At 39.6% G+C, this 17,905-nt stretch overlaps 2 long non-coding RNA genes across 2 annotated transcripts; both read left to right on the plus strand.

Moving 5' to 3' along the window:
• Nucleotides 1-14,950: 14,950 nt before the first annotated feature.
• Nucleotides 14,951-15,916, plus strand: LOC127098418 (uncharacterized). The gene is made up of 3 exons (XR_007793354.1): nt 14,951-15,012; nt 15,112-15,174; nt 15,827-15,916. It is a non-coding gene; the product is annotated as an uncharacterized LOC127098418 (long non-coding RNA).
• Nucleotides 15,917-16,036: 120 nt separating this feature from the next.
• On the plus strand, nt 16,037-17,324 carry LOC127098419 (uncharacterized). The gene is made up of 3 exons (XR_007793355.1): nt 16,037-16,163; nt 16,588-16,656; nt 17,208-17,324. It is a non-coding gene; the product is annotated as an uncharacterized LOC127098419 (long non-coding RNA).
• Nucleotides 17,325-17,905: the final 581 nt, after the last annotated feature.

Raw genomic sequence — 17,905 nt, forward strand, 5'->3', positions numbered from 1 at the left:
TGACTGCCACATGTGCGCCGATATTCAAGCTGCTTCGGAAAGATCAGTCTCATGATTGGACCGAGGATTGCCAGAAAGCTTTCGACAGTATCAAAGAGTATCTATCTGAACCTCCGATCTTGTCTCCGCCTGTAGAAGGAAGACCTCTGATCATGTATCTGACAGTTCTTGAAGACTCGGTGGGTTGTGTCCTTGGTCAACAAGACGAATCAGGGAAGAAAGAATCTGCCATCTACTACCTGAGTAATAAGTTCACTGATTGTGAGTCTCGATACTCAATGCTTGAGAAGACGTGCTGTGCTTAGGCTTGGGCTGCTAAGCGTTTGCGCCAGTACATGATAAATCATACAACTTGGTTGATATCCAGAGTGGATCCAATCAAGTATATTTTCGAGAAGCCTGCTTTAACCGGGAGGATTGCCCTTTGGCAGATGTTGTTGTCTGAGTATGATATCGAGTATCGAGCTCAGAAAGCTATCAAAGGTAGTATCTTGGCTGACCATTTGGCACATCAGCCGATTGAAGATCATCAGTCTGTTCAGTACGACTTCCCAGACGAGGAGATTCTGTATTTGAAAATGAAAGATTGCGATGAGCCTACACTTGATGAAGGTCTGGAACCTGGTTCTAGATGGACGATGGTGTTTGATGGCGCTGTAAATCAGTACGGAAATGGAATTGGGGCAATAATCATTACTCCTCAGGGCACACATATTCCGTTTACAGCAAGGCTAACTTTCAAATGCACCAATAACATGGGTGAGCACGAAGCCTGTATCATGGGATTGGAGGAATGCATTGATTTGAGGATCAAGCATCTTGATGTGTATGGTGATTCGGCCCTGGTTGTCAATCAGATCAAGGGAGGATGGGAGACGAATCAACCTAGTCTTATTCCATATAGAGATTACGCGAGGAGGATTTCAACGTTCGTTACAGAAGTTGACTTTCATCATATTCCTCGAGAAGATAATCGGATGGCAGATGCTCTTGCTACTCTTGCTTCTATGATTGTGGTCAAATATTGGAATGAAGTTCCCAATATCACCGTGATGCGCTTGGATAGACCAGCTCACGTGTTTGCAGTTGAAGAAATGAATGATGACAAGCCTTGGTATTTTGATATCAAGAATTTCCTCCAGAACCAGGTCTACCCGCCTGGGGCATCTGTGAAAGACAGGAAAACTCTGAGAAGGTTGTCAGGCAGTTTCTACCTCAATGGTGAAGTGCTGTATAAGAGAAATTTTGACATGGTTTTGCTCAGATGCGTGGATAGACACGAAGCGAACCTGTTAATGACTGAGGTCCATGAGGGTTCATTTGGTACTCATTCCAATGGACATGCCATGGCTAGAAAGATGTTGAGAGCAAGCTACTATTGGCTGACAATGGAGTCTGACTGCTGCAAATATGTGAAGAAATGCCACAAGTGTCAGATTTACGCGGATAAGATTCATATTCCTCCGACACTTCTGAATGTGATTTCATCACCATGGCCTTTCTCTATGTGGGGAATTGACATGATCGGCATGATTGAACCGAAAGCGTCCAACGGACACAGGTTTATTCTCGTAGCAATTGACTACTTCACCAAATGGGTTGAAGCCGCATCATATGCGAATGTGACCCGGCAGGTGGTCGTGAAGTTTATCAAGAATCAGTTGATATGCCGTTATGGTGTGCCTGATAAGATCATTACTGATAATGGATCTAACTTGAACAATAAGATGATGGAAGAGTTGTGCGCTGAGTTCAAGATTGCACACCATAATTCCTCTCCTTACAGACCTAAGATGAATGGGGTTGTTGAAGCTGCTAACAAGAATATCAAGAAGATTATCCAGAAGATGACAGTCACGTACAAAGATTGGCATGAGATGCTGCCATTCGCTTTACATGGATATCGTACCTCTGTCCGCACTTCAACAGGGGCAACCCCTTTTTCTCTTGTTTACGGCATGGAGGCTGTTCTCCCAGTAGAGGTGGAGGTCCCATCAATGAGAGTCTTGATGGAAGCCAAGTTGACTGATGCTGAATGGATTCAGAGTCGTTACGACCAACTGAATTTGATTGAAGAGAAGCGATTGACTGCCATGTGTCATGGTCAGTTATATCAGTAGAGAATGAAGAAAGCATTCGATAAGAAGGTCAAGCCTCGTGTGTTCCGAGAAGGTGACCTGGTGCTCAAGAAAGTTTTGTCTTTCGCGCCCGATTCCAGAGGCAAGTGGACTCCAAACTACGAAGGTCCATATGTTGTCAAGAGAGCCTTTTCAGGCGATGCATTGATGCTTACAACAATTGATGGGGAGGATTTCACTCGTCTTGTGAATTCAGATGTAGTCAAGAAATACTTCGCCTAAAAAGAAAAACAGAATGGCTCGCTAAGTTGAAAACCCGAAAGGGCAGCTTAGGCAAAAATGAGCATCTCGGTGGAAAACCCGAAAGGGCGATCCAGGCAAAAGTTAGAGACATGAAAAAAAAAGAATATTTGCATCCCGCTAGATTGAGTACCTCACCCTGGGGCAATCTAGGCAAAAATTAGGGATTTGGTAAGTAACTGCATCCTAACAAGACTTTCTGTTTCACAACTATCTTTTCGTCAGAGATTCTCGCTCAGTCATCGTCAACTGAAGCTTCAAATACATCGGATTCAATTGGTAGAGAAAGGATCATTATGTTCAATGTAGCCCTCTTCCAATATATATCACCGATTTCAAATTTGTACAGATCTATGGAGTCTTGCCATTTGCAGGCTACCATTCCATCAAATAAATTCGAGCTTTTATCCAATTATTTGCATTCTTATTTGTTTCAATTCAACAAATGTTTTGCATGTTTTAATTGATAAAATGTCATTGTTTTAAACAAATAAATTTTTCAAAAATTTGTTTTTAAACAAAGTGAACATTCACAATGATGAAAGGATACTTAAGAATCTCTCAGTGCTCTCCCAAGGGTGGCATGACTTCTAACAGGATAAGACATTTGTTCATATTCTTGGCATGGATGTATCCTCTTTCTCCAGATTGTTGTTAGGGTTTCTCCCCGAGCAGAGCTTCCGTTGAGATTTTGTACCCTAAGCAGGGTATTTGTTGGGATTTCTCCCGAACGTGATTGTTGAGCAGAGCCTTTATTATGTCTCCTCCTCACTCAGAGTGCTTGTTGAAGACTTCAAGTTTCCTCTTCAGCAATATTCTCTCCCCAGCATGGGTGCTTTCCTTTTGGAAGATTCGGTAATTGGTGGGTTGATATCCCAGTACTACGTCGTTTCCTCAGTGAAGCCGCCAGTAGAGTTGTTGGTATGATGTACTTCATCTATGTTATCTCTCCCCATCAGGGTGTTATGTTGAGGTTTTCACCTCCCTTCCCTTCAGCAGAGCAGTGATTCTTTCCTCCTCAGCAGTTGTGGTTCCTTTTGGAAGGTTCAGTTTGGTGGTTGATCCCCAGTTCTCCTTCTCTGTCTCAGATAAATCCCCAGTAGTGTGGTGGTGGTGGATTGTATCTGTGATGATCTTCCCCTGCAGAGATTTGGTGATTTTCTGATATTTGTGATCCCTAGTAGAGTGGCTTGTGTGCAGAATCTACTTGTGTGATCTTTTCTCCCTCAGTAGATTTATCCCCAATGGAGTTGCTGACAGTATCCCCAGTAGAGTGGCTTGTGTGCAAAATCTACTTGTGTGATCTTTTCTCCCTCAGTGGATTTATCCCTAATGAAGTTGCTGACAGTATCCCCGGTAGAGTGGCTTGTGCGGCCAGATTCTACTTGTGTGTTCTGTTTTCGCAGAAGTTCTTGCCTGTGCAGCGAACTCCTGTTTCCCAGCTGAGACTGGTGATCCCCCTGCAGAAATCTCGTGATTTCTCCACTTCCCCAACAGATTTGTATTTGTGGCAGTTTCTTCCTGTTGTGAACTTCTGTTCCTCAGTTGGGTTGATTGATGATCCATCGTTCAAAGATTTTTGTGATTGCTTTGATATCTCTGGAGTTTTCCCAGCAGATCTTTGCTTTTTAGCATTCAGATCTCCAGCAGACTGGCTTTCTAGTTGGATTTCTTGGTTTTTTCCTCTGGAAGTGTAGCACCGGGCGTTTGATTCCTGGACCTGTTTGTGTTAGACATGTCTGTTTTGTCAGCATTCATCAAACATAAATCACGCATATTCATGCATACTCTCAACATTTAGATATTCATGTTGCATTTTTGCCATATATCTTTTGTTTGTTGTCTCCTGCTAATGGTGATATAGATCTCTCCAGTAGATCTTCCCAAGCAGATGTCGGGTGTTTAATCTCTCAATATAGAGTCAGCCCCATAAGCAGAAAGTGTTTGTCTTTCCTTGTGCAGTTCCCCACTGAGATATATCCTCGTGGATGACGGTTATTTCCGTTTCCTCCCAACACATATATTGGGATGGATTTTCCTTTTGAGTTCTATCCTCATTAGGACGAGTCTTGATTCAGTTTGCCTTTTTGGTTTGATCCTGAATTGGCCTCTTTGCAACTGTCTCTTGTGCTTCCCTGTGGAATAAATGAATATTTGCCCAGTAACCGGCAATAGTTCATCTTATCCCCAGCGGAGTTTGGGCCTCTACCCAGTAACCGGTAGTTATAAGTCCTATCTTTTTCGGTTTTCTACCTGGTAGCCGGTAGTTGTAAATCTTGTATACCTTTTTCCCTTTTGTGGAATCTGTGGTTGTTTACCCAGAGATTGGTATTTGTGAACTTTTTGTTCCTCGGAAAGAGTCGTTGGTTTGCTACCCGGTATTCGGTAGTTGTAAATCCTATTTTCTTTCTCTCCAGTAGAGTTTGTGGTTTTCTACCCCGTATTCGGTAGTTGTAAACCCTACTTTTGTATCCTCATGAGAGTCGTGGCCCTCTACCCAGTAACCGGTAGTTGTAAGTCCTATCTCTTTTCCCCTAGCAGGGGTAACCTTTGTGGTTCATCCTGGTTGATGGTGGATTTTGTGGTCTTCTACCCAGTATTTGGTAGTTGTAAATCCTATGTTGTTGTTGTCTCCCTAGTGGAGTCTGTGCTTTCTCGTGGATAATTGCCGTATGCTAGCAATCCTATCCTCAGCTAAGTTTTTGGTTTTCTACCCAGTAGTCGGTAGTGGTAAACCTCTTGTTTCCTCAGCCAGAGCCTTTGGTCTTCTACCAGTATTCGGTAGTTGTAAATCCTTTATTCTCCCCTTTACAGAGTTAACCTTGTTGTTCATCCTAACCGATGATGGTTACTCTTTGTGGTTATCCTCATCCAGTATTCGATGTTGATATTTCCTTGTCTGGGTAATTGCTCTGAGTAAGCAATTATATCCCTAACATGTTTTTGTGGATAATTGCTGTATGCTAGCAATTTTATCCTCAGCGGGTCCTTTCACCGTTTACCAGTGATTTGTTCCCCAGATCATTGATTTTTTATCAATGCATCCCCGGTGAGTCCTCTTTCATTTACCCTTTTGTTGGTAATGATTGTTGCTCCTTTTGATTGGTCATCTTTATATACCTAGTTTTGGTATCCCGATGCCTTTCTTTTCGGTTGATTTATCCTTTATTAACCCAGTAATCGGTTGTGGATAATCTTCCATGCGAGTGTGTTATCCACGTTCTGACGGTAATGGATAATATATCTCATGCACTCTTCAGTCGAAGCCTGTTGTGTTTCCCCATTTGAGTAAGATTCGTGTTCCTTTTGCGGAATCGAATGTTCATTTCTACCCCTTTGTTAAGCGTATCTCCCAGTAACCGGTGATATGTCTCCTAGATAATTGCCGGATGCTTGCAATTTATCCCCTGCGAGTTATCTTTCGTCTACCCGGTTGTTGTTGGTAACAATTGTTTTCTCTTTTTGGTCGGTCACCTATTATATACCCAGTAACCGGTATCCCTGGTGTTCCTTCCATGCGAGTATATTATCTATGTTCTGACGGTAATAGATAATATGTCTCATGCGAGTATACTATCCACGTTCTGACGGTAATGGATAATATATCTCATGCGCTCTTTGGTTGAAGCTTTTGTCCTTCCCCATTTGAGTAAGATTCGTTTTCCCGTAGCGGAGTCGAATGTCCATCCTGTAAGTCGATTTGCTTTTTCAAGCCCTCCTTTCGGATGATGAGTGTTTTGGCACATATACCAATTCACGCTTTGGTCGGTCACCTATTATATACCCAGTAACCGGTATCCCTGGTGTTCCTTCCTTTCTGCTCCCTATTATGACCTTGGTCCCCTGTGGAGTCGGATTTTCCTGAGTTGATGTACCTTGTTCAGGTCTTCCTCAGATGTTTTGGTTGATTGATATCTCTCACCCTTATACCGGTCTTAGATATTCTTTCTTCCTGAGCTTGTTGTTCTTTCACCCAGTAACCGGTGTTTAGATCACATGTCTCTTTGAGCTTGTTACCCAGTAACCGGTACACCTCATCTGGCTGATTTTCCCTAGGAGAGTCTCTTTGTTAGACATTCCCCAGTGGAGTTTCTGTTGTATTTCTCCCTTTTGCTATATTGGCGTTTTCCCTAATATATGCAGTTTTCCCCAGCAGGGAGGTTCTGTGTGAATCTTTCCCCAGTCTGAGTACGGATTTTTATTCGAGGTATCCTTTATGGTCAGCTTGAGTCTTTCCAATGGATGTGTTCCCTTTGGAAATTTCTTCTTTTCCCCAGTTTGAGTCCTTTACTCCCCAGTAGGGTCTCCAGTCCAGTCGTGTCCTGCTCACACTGTGTCTAGTTCTTTGTTTCTCCTAATTCAGAGTCGTGTCCTGCTCACGCATTGTCTAGTTCTTCCTAATTCAGAGTCGTGTTCTGCCCACGCAGTTTTTCCTATCCCCATGAGAGTTCTATTAGAGTCTCTGTTCCTGGTGAGTGTATCACTCCGATGGATCGTCTTTTCTTCTTTGTGGACCCGTATTCCCCACAGAGTTTGTTTCTTTCGCATTCATACATTTGCATCATGAGGTCTCTTAGGGACCAAAATTTGTCTCATTACTGTTATTTAAGCCCATTCTACCGCGTCGAGATGAAGATTTTAACCTTCACTTCTCCGGCTAGAATGACCTTAAATAGGGGCATCTGTAAGACCCCAATTTTGTCCCTAAGATCCCTCATGGCATCATATCATAACATTGCATTGCCTCAAGGATCATTGGACACCTTGCTTCCTTCCCTGTGGGTGGGATCCCTTTGAGAGTGGTTCTTGATCACCAAAGCATTGCTTGCATTTGTATATCATTGCTTTTCTTTTAATCACTAACCAAAAATGTACAAAAATATGTCATTAACCTTTATTACTTGCAGCTTAAGCAGTCAATAGGTCAAGGCATCAAGTGAATTCATGGTACAAAGAGCAGATGGTATTTTCTTGAGATATGGATCATGTGATCAATTTATGGAGCTTATATGAGCTATAGGTTCATTTTGGAGCAATTTCCCAAGTGGTTGAGGCCCCAAATTCATCAGAACAATTTCAAGTCATCTAAAGGCCAATACTGTCAACTGAAAAGTCAACTGTGGGTTTTGAATGTGGAAATTGAGTTTCTTCATCTCATTCATGTCCAAACAATGCTTATTCATCATACCAAAGATCAAGGTTGAAGAATTTGAAGTCAAGTCAAAAGTTTCCAAAAATGGAAAGTAACCTATAATTTCAACTTTCCAAAAATGGCAAGTTTTTGATCCAACTTCAACTCAACTTTCCAACATCAAAGATGTTTCAAATGAAATTTTTTCCAACATCAAAGTTGAATATCTCTCTCTCCCATTTCCAAAAAGTCCAAGATCATGAGCATCTGATGAATGGTTGAGGAGATATGATCAAATCATTGCCAAGTGTGCATGGAACTTCAAATGAGCATAACTTTTGAACCAAAGCTCCAAAATGAGTGGCTCTTCTTGCAATATTCTTCTCTTGACCTCTAATTTCGAAATCATGCATCACATTACATAAAATCTCATCACATTATCATTTGCATATCCATGCCTTTTTTGGAGGGAAATTGCAAAATTCAAAAATGGTGCAACATGGGAACTTTCTACCATTGCCAATGTGTTTAAAAGATGATTTTAAGTGACTTTGATCAAGGAAATGGTACTGTACACGTGGGTTTACTACATGGACCATGCAATTTTCAAAATTTTCAAAACACCCTATTTTAATTAACCAAATTAATCATGGATTAGCAAGGTGATTAATGAAGCATATAAATACCTAAATCTAACAGAATTTTCAAGAGGTTAATCATTTTTTCACATTTCAAGATCCAAATTCTCTCTCCCTCCAAAATTTTCTTCCATTCATAATTCAAATTTTCTCTTCCTAACATTGCAATTTCTTTCCATATTCTTGTTCCTTGGCTTTGATTCTGTGCAGATCAAGCATTAGATTGTGAAATTCGAGCAAGAACCAAGTATAGCAAGCTCATGAAGATGAAAATGGAAATTCTGTTTTGAGCTAGATCCAGCACCTTTCAAGCTTCAATCTCTTCATCAAACATCATTTCAAGCATTGTAGAGTGGATTTGAATACTTCAAAGCTGTGGATCGTGCATTTCAAAGATTCTGCTCTTCAAGAGGTCAATTTTCGAACCTTTTAATTTTGCAATTTATGCACATATTCTTGTAGATCTAGGTTTGCTGATAATTCTGGTGAAAAAATCGTGTGAAATGATGCACTATAACATGAGATATGTGTGATTGAAAGTTTGACATGTTGAAATGATTTTGCTCGATTCTCTCTATTCTTGATGATTTGTGCTTAGATGTTAGTTGATCTATGTTCTCCATGGAAAGAGCTTTAAAATGATGTATAATTTGTGATTTTCTGGAAAATTCTGGAAATTGGCTTGAAGTTCATGTTACTGTTCATCTTCATCTTCATGAAGAAGATGAAGATCTTCATCTTTGCGTCCGTTTTGTGACGGTCTTTCCGTCGCTAGTAGGTTCGCCAGGGTTTTCAGGCAAAACGACAGCGTTTTGTACTTGGCGCGCTTCATTTCAAATGTTCACCGAGTTCGATTCTGGCCTGGAGCAAATATTCAAGTGTTCATTCATTTTATTGTTTTCCCTCCAAATTACATGTTGCATGCTTCATTTGATTTCCATTTTTTCTTCCAACTTGGAAAATGCATAACAAATTGAAAAATGATCCAAAAAATGCCTGGTTTTTTGCTACATGATCCTCTGTTTGTCTAGTTTTTTATGATGTTAATTTCAGAAGTTGTGCATGGCTGGATTTCTGTTTGTGCTAGAATCTTTGATCATATGTGCATGTGTGACATTGCCTTGCTCTTTCTATTGTGAAATGCTTGATTTTAATCCAATGGACATGAAATTTTACATGATGATGCTAGACATGTTGATGGATGTTTTAGGTTTGGTTTGGTATTTTCCTCATTTACCATTTCTGTTTTATGCATGTGTTTGCATGGTGTGACAATTTGTGTCACACCTTTGATTGTTCAACTTGTGCAATTTAATTTCCATGCCAAATGATCTTTGATGCTTCTGATTTTTTGTGTGTTAATCATGTTAGATGTGTTGAATGCTCATGAATTTTTCCAGAATTATTTGAATCATTTCTGTTTTGATTTGGATTTTTCATTCATGTTGACCATTTGAATGCTTTGAAATTGTCTTTGACTTCTTTTGATCATGAAATGCTTTTGCTTGATGATTTTGATGTGATCCATTTTAGGACATGTTAATATGTGTTTGGAGTTGCATTGTGTTGAATTTCAGCTCCTGTTTTGAATTTTTTCTTCACCTTTGACCCTAGGATTTGACCTAGTGGTTTGGACTTACATGTGAGCTTTGAATTTCAGGACCAAGCATCCAAATTCCATGGTTGATGATGCTTCATCATTTGAATGTTGATATTTGCTTTTGATTGCTAACATTTGCTGTTTTGTAGGTTGATGATAAGTCACTTGAGTTTGCCTTATGGCTTATGTGTTGTACATTGGGATTGTCTGTTTGTTATTGACTGTTGTCTGTTTGTCTGTGTATTGTACTGATTTGTTTAGTTGTTTCCACAGGTACCTAAGTTGCTTTAAGTTCATTTGAACTTTGCTTTGCTTTTGCTTGTGGTTGGCATACCACTTAGGTATAATCCCTAATCTTCATGTAGTCTGGAAGACCTGCTGTTATTGGCAGGCACCTGTCTGAAGCCCTCCTTAAGAGGCCATGTCTTTGGTTGTTTATCTTTGTGCCAAGCAGGTAAAGTCCTCTTAAGAGGCAATTGGCAGATAAAAGGGATGTGTAATCCATCCCCTGCTATTCAGTTTTGTCATTCACTTTGCTCACACCATGTGTTGATGCATTGTGAATAAAAAACCCAAAAATCTTGTCCATAGAGTCAGTCATTGGTGGAGAAGAGTTCCTACATTCTGAACTCCCACACTTTCTATTGTTTAAAGCTCTCACAGGCCAGGGATAAGAGCTATGAGGCATAACCCTCATCTCCATTTCATCTGCTTCACCCTAACTCTCAATGTTAGGGTTAAGAGCTCAAAACACCCCATTTCAGTTGGCTTGTTTCTAAAGCCTAACCTTGTTTGAGCCCATTGATTGTGTATAGTGTGTGCTAATTGAATGATTGTTTGTTTGTTTGCCCATCTGTGCATAATTGTTTGTGTGTGCCTTTGTGCATTTGTTGTCATTAATTGTATATCATTTCATGATCATTGTTCTTACTTGGTGACATTTTGTTTTGTCCATTGAGGAGTCAATTGTAAGTCCATTTATTGGCAGTTGTTTCCTATGATCTGGTAGGAGTTGGGACTAAGACCATTAATTGGCATCCCATTTCCTTGGAGTCGAGTGTAAGACCATTTATTGGCAACTTGTTTCCTCTTGCTTATTGCATTTGTTTTCTTTGTTTTGGGAGACTAGTGTAAGTCCATTGATTGGCATCTGGTATCCATGTTTTCTTTGTTTTGTGAGATTGGTGTAAGTCCATTGATTGGCATCCGGTATCTATCTTTGTTTTGGGAGACTAGTGTAAGTCCATTGATTGGCATTTGGTATCCATCTTTGTTTTGGGAGACTAGTGTAAGTCCATTGATTGGCATCTGGTATCCATTTATTTTGGTTATCTCTGACACCATGTTTTACTTGCTTATTGCTTTGCTTGTTGCCTATTCCAAAGGAATCACTTGGATCATCTACATATGATCTCAAGAGGTGAACACCTAAGAAGTTTTGCATCCCTTAACCTCCCACCCTTTTGTTCTTTAAACCTCCACTTGCATGTTAACTCAAACCAAAAAATATTGTGCAAACATTTTCATTTCTTTTCAAACTAGAAACCTAGGCCTTAAGCCTTTGATTTTTTTTTCAAACTTCATTTTCATAATACTACTTCTGAATTGAATTCTAATCATACTTTGACCATCTTTTTGTGAATAATTCTAATTGATTAATTTCACTCATTCAATTGTTTTGTGGCTTTGTCCACTTGCTAATCAAGTTTTCATACATTAGCCATAGATCTCAATTATCTTAGTGGTTGATGTAAATCTCACCTTTTGTCCTTAGTGATTGAATTGTAAGACTTCCTTGCTTATTATAGGGCATGGTCCCTCACTAGCAAGTTGAAGTTGTTCTCACATGGTGGACTTGTGGTTGTATAGGTTGAGTTTTCTCCCGTGGATAACGAAAGACCTTAGGGCTTTTGTTTAAAATCAATCCACTTACTTTTGGGAAATCTTTTAGCCGAACTACGAGGTTTTGATCCTGTAAAGGTACGTAGGCAATGGTTATCCATCCAAACACAAAAATAATAAAAATTGTATATTCTTTTCTCATCCTCCCAATCAATGTTTGCACAAAAATATTTCATAAACAATATCTTTTGCAACAAGTTGTGAAAAGGGTTCCCTAGGAGTACCTAGGATGCATTGGGTGCCTAACACCTTCCCTTTGCATAATTACCCCCTTACCCAGATCTCTGACCTTTTTCATTAGTTTTCTATGTGTAAAACTTCTTATGCTTTTGTTCGCTTTTTAGCCATTCCTTTGGATAAATAAAAGTGCGGTGGCGACTCTATCTTTGTATGCTTTGCTTTTGATTTAGCCAATAAATCATAAAGTGACGAATACACCGCTACAAGTGATGCCCTTCGGTTTGAAGAACGCCGGTGCCACGTATCAACGAGCTATGACTACCTTGTTGCATGATATGATGCACAAGGAGATAGAGGTCTATGTCGATGATATGATTGCTAAGTCACGAACGGAAGTTGAACATGTTGAGCATTTGTTGAAGCTTTTTCAGCGTCTGAGGAAGTACAAGCTTCGTCTGAATCCGAACAAATCCATATTTGGAGTCCGTTCCGGCAAGTTGTTGGGTTTTGTTGTCAGCGAAAGAGGTATTGAGGTTGATCCTGCAAAGGTCAAAGCAATACAAGAGATGCCTGCACCCAAAAGTGAAAAGCAAGTCCGAGGTTTTCTTGGCCGCTTGAATTATATTTCCAGATTTATATCCCACATGACTGCCACATGTGCGCCGATATTCAAGCTCCTCCGGAAAGATCAGTCTCTTGATTGGACCAAGGATTGCCAGAAAGCTTTCGACAGTATCAAAGAGTATCTGTCTGAACCTCCGATCTTGTCTCCGCTTGTAGAAGGAAGACCTCTGATCATGTATCTAACTGTTCTTGAAGACTCAATGGGTTGTGTACTCGGTCAGCAAGACGAATCAGGGAAGAAAGAATCTGCTATCTACTACCTGAGTAAGAAGTTCACTGATTGTGAGTCTCGATACTCTATGCTTGAGAAGACGTGTTGTGCTTTGGCCTGGGCTGCTAAGCGTTTACGCCAGTACATGATAAATCATACAACTTGGTTGATATCCAGAATGGATCCAATCAAGTATATCTTCGAGAAGCCTGCTTTAACCGGGAGGATTGCCCGTTGGCAGATGTTGTTATCTGAGTATGATATCGAGTATCGAGCTCATAAAGCTATCAAAGGTAGTATCTTGGCTGATCGCTTGGCCCATCAGCCGATTGAAGATCATCAGTCTGTTCAGTACGACTTCCCAGATGAAGAGATTCTGTATTTGAAAATGAAGGATTGTGATGAGCCTACCCTTGATGAAGGTCCAGAACCTGGTTCCAGATGGACGATGGTGTTTGATGGCGCTGTAAATCAGTATGGAAATGGAATTGGGGCAGTAATCATTACTCCTCAGGGCACACATATTCCGTTTACAGCAAGGCTAACTTTCAAATGCACGAATAATATGGCAGAGTACGAAGCCTGCATTATGGGGTTGGAAGAATGTATTGATCTAAGGATCAAGCATCTTGATGTGTATGGTGATTCGGCCCTGGTTGTCAATCAGATCAAGGGAGAGTGGGAGACGAATCAACCTGGTCTCATTCCGTACAGAGATTATGCGAGGAGGATTTCAACGTTCTTTACAGAAGTTGACTTTCATCATGTTCCTCGAGAAGATAATAGGATGGCAGATGCTCTTGCTACACTTGCTTCAATGATTGTGGTCAAATATTGGAATGAAGTTCCCAATATCACCGTGATGCGCTTGGATAGACCAGCTCACGTGTTTGCAGTTGAAGAAGTGAATGATGACAAGCCTTGGTATTTTGATATCAAGAATTTCCTCCAGAACCAGGTCTACCCGCCTAGGGCATCTGTGAAAGATAGGAAAACTCTGAGAAGGTTGTCAGGCAGTTTCTACCTCAGTGGTGAAGTGTTGTATAAGAGGAATTTTGACATGGTTTTGCTCAGATGCGTGGATAGACACGAAGCAAACCTGTTGATGACTGAGGTCCATGAGGGTTCATTTGGTACTCATTCCAATGGACATGCCATGGCTAGAAAGATGTTAAGAGCAGGCTACTATTGGCTGACAATGGAGTCTGATTGCTGCAAATATGTGAAGAAATGCCACAAGTGTCAGATTTACGCGGATAAGATTCATATTCCTCCGACACTTCTGAACGTGATTTCATCACCATGGCCTTTCTCTATGTGGGGAATCGACATGATCGGCATGATTGAACCAAAGGCGTCCAACGGACACAGGTTTATTCTCGTAGCAATTGACTACTTCACCAAATGGGTTGAAGCCGCATCATATGCGAATGTGACCAGGCAGGTGGTCGTGAAGTTTATCAAGAATCAGCTGATATGCCGTTATGGTGTGCCTGATAACACTACGCCAAAAATGACTTTTAACAGCGCATCTTAGACAGCGCTTTTAAAAGAAAGCGCTGTCTAAGGTTAAAATTAAAATAAAACACGGAAAATGTTCCAAAAAAATAATCAAAGCGCTGTCTAAGGGGGGGTCTTAGACAACGCTTTCTAAAAGCGCTGTCTAAGACCCCCCCTTAGACAGCGCTTTTAGAAAGCGCTTTTAAATATAGACCTTAGTCAGCGCTTTTGATAAAGCGCTGTCTAAAGTCTTTAAATTAAAAAAAAAAATTAAAACCAAAAGCGCTGTCTAAGGGGGGGTTTAGAAAGCGCTTTTGGAAAGCGCTGTCTAAGGCATACCTTAGAAAGCGCTTTCCACAAAAGCGCTGTCTAAGGTCTAATTAAAATAAAATTTCAGACTCCATTTCAATTTTCGTTCTCTGTTCTTTTGTTTTCCCTCCTGCGAACGTTGAAACCCTAACAGCGAAAATCATAACAGAAAAATGTTGATATATATATATATATATATATATATATATATATATATATATATATATAAAAGTTAATTTTTATTTGAACGAAGCGAAGCTCAACGAAGCACTGTGTCTCGCCAATTCACTTGAAGACCAACGCGATGGTTATTTCCATACCGATTTCTTCGATAAGCCTTTACCCCTCATGTACTTGTTCAGAATCCTTCGCTTAAAGGTCATAAGCCTCGTGCAGGTTCGGTTTCTAACTTGGAGTTTCTCTCTTTTTTGAAACGCTATTTTCTGGTTTTTGATTTTGTTTTATGGTTTTTACATACTTATTTTGGACCTGGAACGGTTGATACTATCAAATGCCATCTAAATGCTGCTGAAACGAAGGTGAAAAATTGTGCTTTTGTTGTTTTTTCATGTGATTGGTTATTTAGGGTATTGATTTGCATTTTGATTTTGATTTTGATTTTGATTTGTGTGTAACAGGGTGAAGTGGATGCTGTTTTTGTTAATGCAACACTGTCTGGTATTCAGCTTCGAAATATGGAGGTAAATTTTGTTTGTGTAATTTGTAATTGAATGTGTGAGGCGCTGTCGCGTTAGTCATTGAATAACCTCCAAGGGTTGGCATGTTGCTGAAGACTTGGGTCCTGAGAGTGTGCTCTTTTCAAGGTCTCAGATTTGAATCCTGTTCGATACTAATCTTTGCGTTGGGTCTGTTGTGGCAACTCATTTGATGTTTAGAGCTAGTAGATATGGTAGTAAATATGGTTATCAATGTTATTATATTAGTTTGAGTTTCTGTAATTTATTTAGGTGTTGTAGCTATGGTGGTGCTTGAGTCAACTTGCAGTCTGTAATATATTGCAACTGTTAGCACACCTTCTGCTCTTTATTTCTTTTAATGCAATTTGGTTTTAAAAAAAATGGGCCTCTCGCTAGTGGACGGTGGGATTGTCCTCGTTGGATTAGTCAGTCTCACGGCCGGATACCAAGTTTCAAAAGAAAAAACATTAGTCATTGAACCTATCAAAACTATAAAAACATACCCAAATGCATTTTGATGGTCAATTTGGTGTTCAACCGTGTCTTCTGTTTGTTTGCTAGTTTGGTCCTCCATCGTGTTTTCTGTTAGTATGTTGTTTGGTCCATAAAATTACTACTAACAAGACACACTTGGGGTTGTTTCTGTTACTACTAGAGGGCTTGGAGTAAACCTGTGGTGGACCGTGTTGGTCTTATAATTGAGATTTTCAATGCTCATGCATACACTAAGGAAGATAGGCTCCAGGTTAGTAATGTGGTTTCATTGGGCTGTTCAATGGTTTATGCCTGAGGGTATTGTCTCTTGAACCAAATTGGATTTAATTGAGTTGAAGCTCTTGTTGCTTTTTAACTTAGATTTATACTTTGTCATCTTTGTAGGCTGAACTTGCAGCTCTGTCGTACAAGAAGTCGAGACTCGTTCGTGTTCTTGGCCCTGGTGGTCGCTACACATTTGGTGCTTCTGGAGAAGCTGAAGTTGTTAGTGCTCGAGGGTTGTCTTTTATTATTACTTCATTCCCCTGTTTTTATGATTTTGATGCCATTTTTGAAGTGGAAATAACATTATATTGAAAACTTTTATTGGTGAGCGGGTTAAATTGCAATATAGGAAATTTGAACTCTTATGGGAATCTATTAATTTTTTGCTTGGGAAAATTGTTTGGTTGCCAAGTATTACTTGTCATAACGGTTTAGTTTTCTGTTTACATTGTTGTTTGTTATGAAGTACAACTGTGATTGAAAACAGATTATAATTTATATCCCTTTTCTTCACGTTCCCTTTCTCTTATGCATATATTTCTGGAAGAATGTGTAATTCTGTGAATCTATGCATGTCTTGCCTAATCTATAGTATCAATAATTAGTAAATTGTTGATTAGAAGAATAACATCTTACCTTGATACTTGTCAATATCAGGAGAGGAGGTGGGGGCCAAGGTTTTATGAGCGGTGCTGGAGAAACTGAACTCCAGCTTCAGCGGCGAAGGTAATATATAACTGTAATACTAAATTTGCAAGATACATACATTTATCCTCAAGTAATCTATTCCTGCTTTTTCTTGGCATAGCTTATGGTTTCCTCATAAATTCATATTATTTTTAAAGCTGTTTTTGACATTCTCATTGCATCAAGTCATTGCAAACATTCACTGTAATTGTGTTTGTGGCCACAATAGTATTTGGATTGGATGGCAGAGATGTTAAGAGAAAGTGTATGTTATAGGCTATGAAACCTATATTCGCTCTAAATTAAGATTTGATCACACCAAACTCTGGTCCTAATTGATTCTCGTTAGATTTAATGAACAACATTGTTAGGAGTTTTGTGGTGTTTCAAACTTCCATGCATGCAGGTTTATTTGAGATTAACCTGTTCTTTGCACTTATATGTAGTTTCGCCGGATATTTCTCATGTCCATGATGTATGAACCACTAGTTAATATGCAATTACTATTACTAATTGCATAATATTACAACATTTTTTTGTGATCACCTCTTATTACATAATTTGGTCACTGAATTGTGAAACTCTCTTAGAGTCTTAGAAAGGAGGAATTATTTACTAACGCAAATTGATGAGGTTCGTCGTACCCGTGCTGTGCAACGTGCTGGTCGGAAGAGGCATGGGGGTTCGTTTGGTCATCGCTTAGCCACCGTTGCTGTCGTTGGGTATACAAATGATGTAAGTCGTCTACCTGTATAAGTACATATATGTTTGCTATATATTGTAATTAAACAGCATCACTGATATATGCCTTTCTTTGCTTTTATTAGGGAAAATCTACATTAGTTAGTAATCTAACGGACAGTGATCTGTATAGTGATTGTCGGTAAAACCACCTTTACTTGTATTCGTTTGCATCCTCAAAAGTTATAATTTGACTTTATAAATTTCAACTTTTTGTGGTGTTACATGTATTGCAGACTATTTGGTATATTGGCGTATCGGATACGTTATTGAAGTTTATATTAACATTGGTTATGTATAGGTTTTTGAAGTTTAAAATGAATTGAACTTTATAATTGTTAGGATATTCAAAGATACTACCTTAGTTATGTATTTTCGTCTGGATTAATTGTTTACTTTAATAAGTAGGAAAACCATGGATAAAACATGGATCTGTGCCGATCGAATGACCAAAGAGTACGAGAGTGGGGTTAGCCAAAAATTGGTAGAAAAAAGGCCAAAATGGCATATATAAAATGTGATAATTGTCTGTCAAAATCTGGTTGAA

This window comes from Lathyrus oleraceus, chromosome 6 (assembly GCF_024323335.1).
Source record: "Lathyrus oleraceus cultivar Zhongwan6 chromosome 6, CAAS_Psat_ZW6_1.0, whole genome shotgun sequence".
Classification (NCBI taxonomy): domain Eukaryota; kingdom Viridiplantae; phylum Streptophyta; class Magnoliopsida; order Fabales; family Fabaceae; genus Lathyrus; species Lathyrus oleraceus.